We start from the raw sequence: 9,751 nt of genomic DNA, 5'->3' as shown, positions 1-9,751 counted from the left end.
AGCTGTTGTTCAGCATCTTAGCTGTGGAGGGCAGTGTCACTGGCCCTCATATGTGGGATCCGAACCGGGGCCCTCTGGCGTTCCAAGCGAGTTCTTAACCATCGCGCCACTCGGCCGGCCCGTAAATGTATATCTTTTATCAAATATAGGAAATTTTTACCTATTATTTCCTTAAAAATATACATTTTTTTAACTGAGCCATCCTGCCACCTGTTGGCAGCTGTTGGCAGCTCAGCTTGGGCCAGGAATCGATCCGGAAACCCTGTTGCTCAGAGCTCACACTCTTGAACGAGCTCTTCACCAACTGAGCCACTTGGTCGGCCCCTAAAAACATTTTTTTTAACTTTCTTTTGATAACACATATATTGGATTTTTTATATTGTCTTACAAGTCCTTGGAGCTTTAATTTATTTATTTTTCAATATTTTTTTCTTTGTTCTTCAAGTTGGATAATTTCAAACTCACTGGGTTTTTCCTCTGTCATCCAAAATTTGCTGTTACATCTATCCAGTAAATTTTTCATCAGATATTGTATGTTTCAGTTCTAGAATTTCCACTGAGTCCCCTTTTTATAGTTTCTATGTGTTTCCTAGAAGTCTCCATCTTTCCACTCATTGTGAATATATTTTTCTTTTTTCCAACGTGGTCATAATAGCTTTTAAATCCTTATCTGCTAATTTCAACATGAGTCTTCTCACCATTGGTAAACTATATTCTGAACCTTGTAAATGCTGTGTTGTAGAGGTTCTGGGTTTTCTTATATTTCTCTGAAGAAAGACTCTGTGTGTGTGTGTGTGTGTGTGTGTGTGTGTGTGTGTGTGTGTGTGTGTGTGTTTTAACCAGCAATTAGTTTGGTTGGACTGGTACTGTAAACTCTATCTTTTAGATGGTGGCTCAATGATCAATTCAGTCATCTAATTCTTAGCTCAAGTCTGTCCAATGCATATGTGGTTCAGGGATCAACCAGAGATTTAGACAGAGTTTATACAGAGAATTAAGAACCCTTCCCCTCATAAAGGAGATACACTCTCCTCCCTCTAGCACCTGGGTGTCCCTGAACTTTATTCTGTGGTGCTTTAGACTACAATGACAGCAAGTGTTCTCTCTGTTGTAGCCCCCCTTGAAGTGCTGACTGGTTGGTTTTTAGTCAAAAAGTCCTAAAAATGGATAACTTACCATGTGATGTTCCTTTTTTCCCTGAATGTGGACTCCTTTCCAGAATCTACCTGCATTTGATTACTAGTAAATACCTTGTTTTGTGCTTTCGTGTTTTGCCCAGTTTATAGTAATTGATGGGAACAATGAACCTGATAGGAGAATACTGAATCTAATCAGCCAAATGCCTTATGGTCTATTTTTTTTTTTTTAAGCTGAGCCATCCTGCCACCTGTTGGCAGCTCAGTAGCAGCTCAGCTCAGGCTGGGAATTGAACTGCTGTTGCTCAGAGCTCAAACTCTTGAGTGAGCTCTTAACCAACGGAGCCACTCGGCCGGCCCCTCTTCTGGCCTATTCTTGTTTGAATCATATGCTTAGGATACATTTTTAGGATTGGGACTTATGAAAGAAGGTATACAAATTTTATGTTTCATAGTATGCTTGCTAATAAATATATCTTATTAAAGGTCAATGAATATTTAGAGAATTTCATTTACATTTATTTCTTGTTTCATTGTTTTAAGTTTCTTTGATTTTTTTCTCTTTCATTAATTCACTTTCTGGTAATTTCATTTAGCATGTTTACTTTAAATACAGATTCATATTTTTAAAAAAACATAGTGTTAATGTTTTTGTTTTTTTTAATGATGGAGGACAGAACATGGGAGAAAATGTTCCTATCTGTCTGAATTTTCTTCTGAAATAGTGGATATCCTGAGATGTGGGACCATAGAAGAGAATATTCTGTATCTATTAAAAACGAAAGGGCCAGCCAAGTGGCTGAGTTGGTTAAGAGCTCACTCAAGAGTTTGAGCTCTGAGCAACAGAGTTGTGGGTTTGATTCCCAGCCCAAGCTGAGCTGCCACTGAGCTGCCAACAGGTGGCAGGATGGCTCAGCTAAAAAAACAAACAACAAACAAAACAAAACAAAAAAACTAAATTATAGAAGAATATATTTAATGATTTGGAAAATATTTCATGGTATACTGAAAATATAGTTAATTAAAAGAAGTATGACCCCTCATTTTTGCAAGGAAAGAAAAGGTGGAGATAGGTATAAATGTGGGACCAGTGGTTGGATTCCAAGGATATAGTTTACAGACTGAATCATAGTACTTCAAAGCCCACACAAGGTGCACTTGGTCTCAGGACCTTCCAGCTCCACCCTCAACGTTGTTGAGCCTAGAACTTTCTATGTGTTACATTCACATCCGAGCAGTGGCCTCATGATGGGCAGAATGCATTTCCATGCCCCCAAAGAAAGAAACTTCCTTTTGAACTCTGGACACCAGCGTATTTCTTTCCTTTTCCTCATCAATCATCCCTACCCTGGGCCTGGCCCATATCAACTGTTTTTTTCCAACCCTATGCTTGAGAGATTTGGGGTTTCTGTTCCTTTTTTTTTTCTCAAAATTCCATGCATTTTTATGTGAATTTCTGCCTCCTCACTGGAGACTAGCTCTCATACCAAGCAATGAAGTATTTTGTATTAAATAAAAAACCTCAGTATACACTTATCCCAAATGATGAGAACCTGTAGACCTTACAACAGTGGCATAACCAAATTTGGACTCTTACTGACATATCCAGAGATTCAGTTTTGTTACTTAATACAAACATCTTTATGTTTCATATCAATCAGCAGGAGTAATTCTACATAAAATATAAAAATCTACAACTCAATGACCTAAAACCATAATCATTTATTTTTCACTGAGTATCTTCAGGTTGGCTGAGATTTAAGTTTTAAGCAGGAGGTTGGGTCTACGTTTGCTTCATGTATTTCTCATTTCCCTTGGACCAGAGCTTACCCGAAGCATATGAGTCCCATGGCAAAAGGCAGGAGTACAAGAGAAAAGGCCCAATAGCACTAGCCCATGTTAAGTCCTCCTTTTCATTATTTTCACTCTCAACTCATTGGCTAAAGCAAATCACATGGCCAAGCCCAGAATCAAAGTGTATGGAATACATTCCATCCATCATGAGGCCACAGCATAGGTGTGAATGTAAAATACTCCTACAGAGCAGTGAATAATTGGGACCAATAATTCAACCCACCACACTAAAGTAAGGTACTGCATTTGTATTTTTTTACAATTTAAGTAATATTCAGCAGCTGATAGAGCACTGACTGTATAGTGGAGTAGGTCTGGGTTTGAATATTTGTTCCAGCACTTTGCTGCTATGAAAAGTTTGGCAAATGACCTCACCTCTCTGAATCACGGTTCCTAATGGTTCTCCATAAATCATCCCCAATTCCATCACCCAGATTTAAACCCTGTAATAGTTTGGTGTGTTTATTTTTTCTAAGCATATATTAATTTCTCCCACATATTTGGAATAACACAATGTTATTGTTTTTTTAAATAGCATTTCCTCATATAGGAAAAAAGTTTTGAAAGAAAAAAATTTTTTTCTGCTCCCTCCCCAAATCTCGTCAGAATTCAGGCCCTGGTGGTCGTTGGAGGAGTGGGGCAGGGTTTCAGGCTGTGCTCATGTCAGCATTACACAGAAACCTTGGTAAAAATATGGATTCTGAAGGCCTCCAGAATTGAAAAGACAGAGCTCCTAAGGCTGAGCCTCTAAGGTGAGATACCCACCCCCACACCAACCTTCAGGGTGGGCTACTTTTCAAAGTCAATGGAGGTTAAATTCCTAACTGGAAGCCACTCTTGCTTCCCATTCTGGAAGTCATGGACACTCAAAGTGATTATCCAGATATTTTTAAATGACTGTCAGGGTCAGGGAAAGGCATAGTTTTTAATTGCTGCATAACTTTTATCATATGGATGTAACAATTTATTATCCTTTTGCTGGACATTGAAGTTGTTTCCAATTTGTTACTGTCTCAAATAAATAATGTTGTAATAAACATATATAAATCTTTGCTCACATTTCTGATTATTTCCAGTGAAAAGATTCCTAGAATTGTAACCACTGAGCCAAAGGGTATAAACATTTTGAAGGCACTTGGTAAATACTACATTGCCAAATTGCTTGACAGAAAAGTTATACCAATTTATTCTCACACTAGCACAGTCTTTAGAAGATGTTGTTAATGTTTTTATTTATTTATTTATTTATTTATTTATTTATTTTTAGCTGAGGCATCCTGCTACCTGTTGGCAGCTCAGCTGCTGCTCAGCTCGGGCCAGGACTCGAACTGCTGTTGCTCAGAGCTCAAACCCTTGAGTGAGCTCTTAACCAACTGAGCCACTCGGCCGGCCCAGTTAATGTTTTTAGATGCAACTTCAAAGTGACTGTTTTCACTTAGGGTGAGAATGTGAAACTGTCAAAGAATAGAATCAAATGTAGAACACTTAAATATAAAATTTTTTTAAAAACTGAAGTTGGAAGAAGCAAAAAAAATTTTGATATGAAAGATGATCTAATTTTCATTAAATATGCTAACAATTGATGTCTTATAGAATAGTGCTTATAGAAAGCAAACTCCAAGGCTAAGGATGCCTTACAAGTAATCTTCAGAGATTTCCAGGCAAAGAAAAATGAATGATGAATGGAAGAGAGGTGTAGGAAATAACCCCAAGATCTCTGTCAATTCACTTCTAAGAAAAAGAGGAAAAGAAATAAAATGATAAAATGAATGCAAGCTAGAAAATAACGTAACAATAGAGAGGGGTTTAAGAAACATATTGAAAGGAAAAATGATATTAGGGTAAAATGTCTCCTGTTCTAATCAAAGTATTGGGGATACACAGAAGTGGATTCTATGAAATTGCCCCTTAGATTGACACTGATGTGAAAAGGATGAGAACACTAAAGGTGAAGTTGGCAGTGGTGCTCAGATGGTAGCCTGCAGACCCCCCAATATCAGGTAACCCAAATGTCAGCTGGGCTCTGCTGGTCCTTTCATGCCTGAGCCCCACTGTGCCCAGCTGAGGTCCACAGCCCTACCAAGCTTCCTGCTGACTGATGAGGGCATGCATTTCAGAGGCCTGTCTGCCTCTCAGCTCCGGCTTTTCTGAGACCATCTCTGTTCTCCAACGTGTCCATATGGTTCCCTGATCCTTTTTCAACAACACTGACTCACATAGATCATCAGTCTGCTCAAGTTCACTAAGATGTGGAGATCTTGGGGAAGGGTCACATTGCCCTTTGTTCCATAGAGCACTTAAAGTTACATTTAGGCTTTTTGCTTCAGAAACATCCTAATCCTTCCCTACTGGAGGTTTCTCATTGGCTTTACCCCATACGGGACCCTTACTCCAACAATCATTCCCTAGCCTTCCCCTCTCCTTTTCTCATTCCCCCACCCCATAGGGAGCACCTTCCCTCCATCCTGACCTCCAAGAAAAATTAATTTCCTGCTTCTGCAAATGCAGCCTTTTGGCCCTTTTTTGGTTGCCTGAGCCCTAGCCAGCCCTGATGCCCCTGGGGGGTTATCAGGGTATTTCCTGAAACAAAGGCAGCTATTTTCCCAAGAAGAATTCTGCTAATAGATCTAATAAAACACCCCCAAAAGATGATTAGATCCAGCACTCTGCCTTTAGCAGGTAATTGAGAATCAGAGATTAAATGAATTGCCCCAAGTTTATAAGCGTGAAGAAGTGATGAGGACTAGACTCCAGTTTTCTGTTTCAAAAGTTGTGCTTTTTCCATGTCAGATTTGTTTACCATGTGATGGAGCCATTTTTTTGTTTCTGATATGAGTTAATAACTTACTTCAGAAAAATCTGCTTTTGTTTCTCTTCAAAAGCGGCATCTTGGTCACCATTCGTTGTGCCTCTTGTTTTTGGCAACAGTATTTAGGAGTAACTGAGTTGGACAATTCAAAATTCTTTACTGCTGGATGAAAAAAGTCAGGGGCCTTCTACATTGAATAATATAGACCTTGTAGATATAGTAACCATCTATCTCTACCTCACCCCCTTCCCTTCTCTCAGAAAAAACAGCAGTTGAAAAGCTTAGAGTTGGGTATAACGCTAGTTTTAAAATTGAATCATAGTTCTCACTGATTTGCATTATTAATCTGGTGATGCCTTATCACAGAACTAAATGTTTTGCCTGTAAGATAAAACATATTTCACACAGCGGTTAAGGCTTTATAGTCATTTTAAAACAATAATTCAAAGTAAGCCACAGAGTAGGTACTCTACTGAACCAAAATCAAATTGATATTTCATGAAGCTGCAGAAACTCTCCCTTCTCAGACTGGGGCAGTGAAAATGTGCTCACTGGTGCCCTCCTGGTCTTGAAATTAGTCTTTCAGTCTAGCTTGAGCCCAGGATAAATGCCCTTAGAGAGGGCGGCAAGAGTTAGCTATTTATTTCATTGACCTGGTGAGTGCTGCTAATAGTTCTATGTTAGTTGTTCTTTTTAAATAGCAACAACCATAAAAATTGCCAATAAGCAGCTGCACGTGTGTTATTTTAAATTGTCCATCTGAATAATGGTGAAGTTCTGACAAAAACAACAATTTTTGTTTGGGCATGGTACTTATTTAGCTGTTCTTTTTTATAGTAATTTGCTTATCGGATCAGCTACTTCTGGATACCTCTTCTGATATGATTGCTAAAAATGCATTTCATGTAAAGGAGGGCAATTTCCTTTAAAAATGTTATCCGGGAGGGCATATGTCCAATTTGTCTGAAGTGCCAAAAAATTACATAGGTAAATGAAAGAAAATAGAGGTACCTGGGATACAAAAATAGATGTCTCCCATTAAAACTAGAATTTAGTCTACCCATTCTAATATCAATGGTCATTGCTTTTTAAGATTTAGAAAAGAAAATCTCAAAAACCAATTACCAAGGCCGGCCTAGTGGCTCAGTTGGTTAAGCGCATGTGCTCTGAGCAACAGTCTCTAGGGTTTGATTCCCAAGTGGGCCAGTGAGCTGCGCCCAAGCTGAGCTGCCACTGAGCTGATGAGAGCGCATGCTCTTAGCAGCAAGTTTGCCAGTTCAATACCCATATGGAATGGTGGGCTGTACCCCCCCTCCCCCGGCAACTAAGATTGAACATGGCACCTTGAGATGAGCAGCCATCAGCTGCCAAAGAGTGGTCGGATGGCTCAGTGTGCAACAAGGTTGCCTGATTGACTCCCGCATGGGATGGTGGACTACACTCCCCTCTCCGCAACTAGATTGAAAGTGGCGACTGGACTTGGAGTTGAGCTTGAGCCCTCCACAACTAAGACTGAAGAACAACAACTTGACTTGGAGCTGATGGGTCCTGGAAAAACACCATGTTCCCCTCCCCAATTCCCCAATAAAAAATCTTTAAAAAAACCTAAATAACAAAAAAAACAAAAACCAATTACCAGATGTGGTACTGATCTTAAAACAAATTACTAAGGCAAATGGCACTTGTTAAATATGTTGGTAATTACAGTAATTGCATAAAAACATTTAACTTCTCTGAGGATTATTCAGTTGAACACTACAGTAATATTTTCAGCCATGCCTCCTCCTGCATCTTCTCAGAAATGTTGTAAGAATCAGAAATAACTTATCTGACTTTGAACAAAAGGACTCACCAGTTTTATTATCTCTTATTTTAAGCAGTTCTTTTTTTTTTAAATTTTATTGGGGAATTGGGGGCAGGGAAGAGTGTTGGGGAATTGGGGAAGGGGACCAGCCAAGTTGTTGTTCTTCAATCTTTGTTGTGGAGGGCGCCAGTCGCCATCTGGCTTCCCTTGGGCATCTCGTGGCCTCTAAGCTCAAGGTGCTGTCTTACAGTCATAGTTGTGGGTGGGCGTAGCCATCATGCCATGCAGGAGTTGAACCAGCAGCCTTGTTGTTAAGAGCGCACGCTCTAACCACTGCCATCCGGGTGGCAGCTCAGCTCAAGGTGCCAAATTCAGTCTTAGTTGCGGGTGGGCGTAGCCCACCATCGTACAGACAATCTTGTTGTTACACGAGCTGAGCCATCCTGCCCCTTGTTTACAGCTCAGCGACAGCTCAGCTTGGGCGCAGCGTCACTGGCCCATGTGGGAATCGAACCAGCAGCCCCGTTGCTCAGTGCCTGCGCTCTTAAGCCAACCCTTAACCAACTGAGCCACTCGGCCGGCCCACAGGCAGTTCTTTATTGTGCCTTCTCTATCAACATTAGCAGAAAATGGCAATAATGCTGGACTTCTACAACTTCTGCTTAGGTTTATTTTGAAGTCGTGATAAATCCAAAACTTTATTTGGGCAAACTGCTAATGAACAACTGTGGTTTTGGGACAACAGGTCTATTTCTTTCATTGCCACTTTCCCCTATCTCTAATCCCTCTTTTTTCATTTATGTTTGGGGGGTGGGGGGAAGGTAAAACTAAATCTATATTAACAAATATTACTGAGCACCTTTTGTGGATCTGGCACCATTGTTTCAAAAGTGTATGTCAAATTCTAAGTGTCCAGTGAAGAGAGCCTGGATGGAACTAAACAACCACAACTACCTCTGTTTCAGTAAATGATCTGCTGGCTTGGTCTAGTTCAGGTTCTTGGCCTTTCCAGGTTTAACGGCCACACCTTGCCCTGGATCTTATTTGCAGATAATCTCATTTCACTCTGCTGGGGCCAGATCACAATAAGAATTAGGTTTAGTTCTGGATATTACAAACTTGCATTTGCAAAGGTGGGTGATCAGAGTGGTGAAGTGTGGACCTTGGTTCATGGGGGGGAAAGTTGAGGGAATGGGGGGCTCTGGGAGAACTAGAGGCCATGCTGGTTGCTGACCTTGCAGGGCAGGGAGGACACTGTTCTGGGTAGCTCCACAAAGCATTACTACCAAAAACCGTGCCTCACCTTCCTCTCTGAGCCTCAGATTCCTCATTTATAAGATAAGCTGGTGAGCTTGAAGACCTTGAAGATTTCTTTTAGCTCTAAATGGGTTTGTCTATAATTAGTGGGGAACCTGATTTCAGTTCATTCAATTCAAGGAAAAGCTTTCTCCCAATCAACCAATCCTCCAATAACAGGCAGCTTCAGGAGGTGGTGAGCTCTCCGTTGGTATGGGCAGAGTTGGGATGCCCATTGGCCATGAAGCCTGTGGCAGAATCTCCTGTATCTACTGGGAAGATGGACCAGATTACTGCTAAGGTCCTTTCCAACTTTGTCTAGAAATTTTTTCTGTTTCAAGTAGTTGCCTGGAGGGTAACTCCCATTGTAAAGTGCTCCAAGTAAAAAATCTCAGCAGGACAAAGCCCAATCAGTAGTCTGCAACAGGGCAGTAATATCCCCACCTGCCATCTACTGAGTGATGGGCCTCGTGCTAGGTGCTTGACATACAGCATCTTTAACACTTACAGCAATTTCATGAGGTATTATTCTCCTTTTACAAAATGAAATTGAGGCTGAGAGAGGCTTAGTAACTTTATTAAGATCACAGAGCCAGTAAATGAAAGTTAGGGAGTTCAATTCGAGGTCTACTGACTTCAATACAGCATGCCACAATCCTTTCCTGTCTCAGAGGAGTGGTGTACAATGTGATGAGGCATAGAACATAGAGAAGGCGCAGAAATCAAGGAATCCAAATATAGTATAAATTAGAAACCACGAACTAAAGACTAACTCCTATGGCCTGTTGGTGGGGTGGGTGGGGTGTTTACTTACATGCTGAGTTTGAGAGGCCACTGTATCAATAATGGACA

The sequence above is a fragment of the Hipposideros armiger genome, unplaced genomic scaffold (genome assembly GCF_001890085.2).
Source record: "Hipposideros armiger isolate ML-2016 unplaced genomic scaffold, ASM189008v1 scaffold_14, whole genome shotgun sequence".
Taxonomy (NCBI): Eukaryota; Metazoa; Chordata; class Mammalia; order Chiroptera; family Hipposideridae; genus Hipposideros; species Hipposideros armiger.
This window is presented reverse-complemented; position numbering follows the sequence as displayed.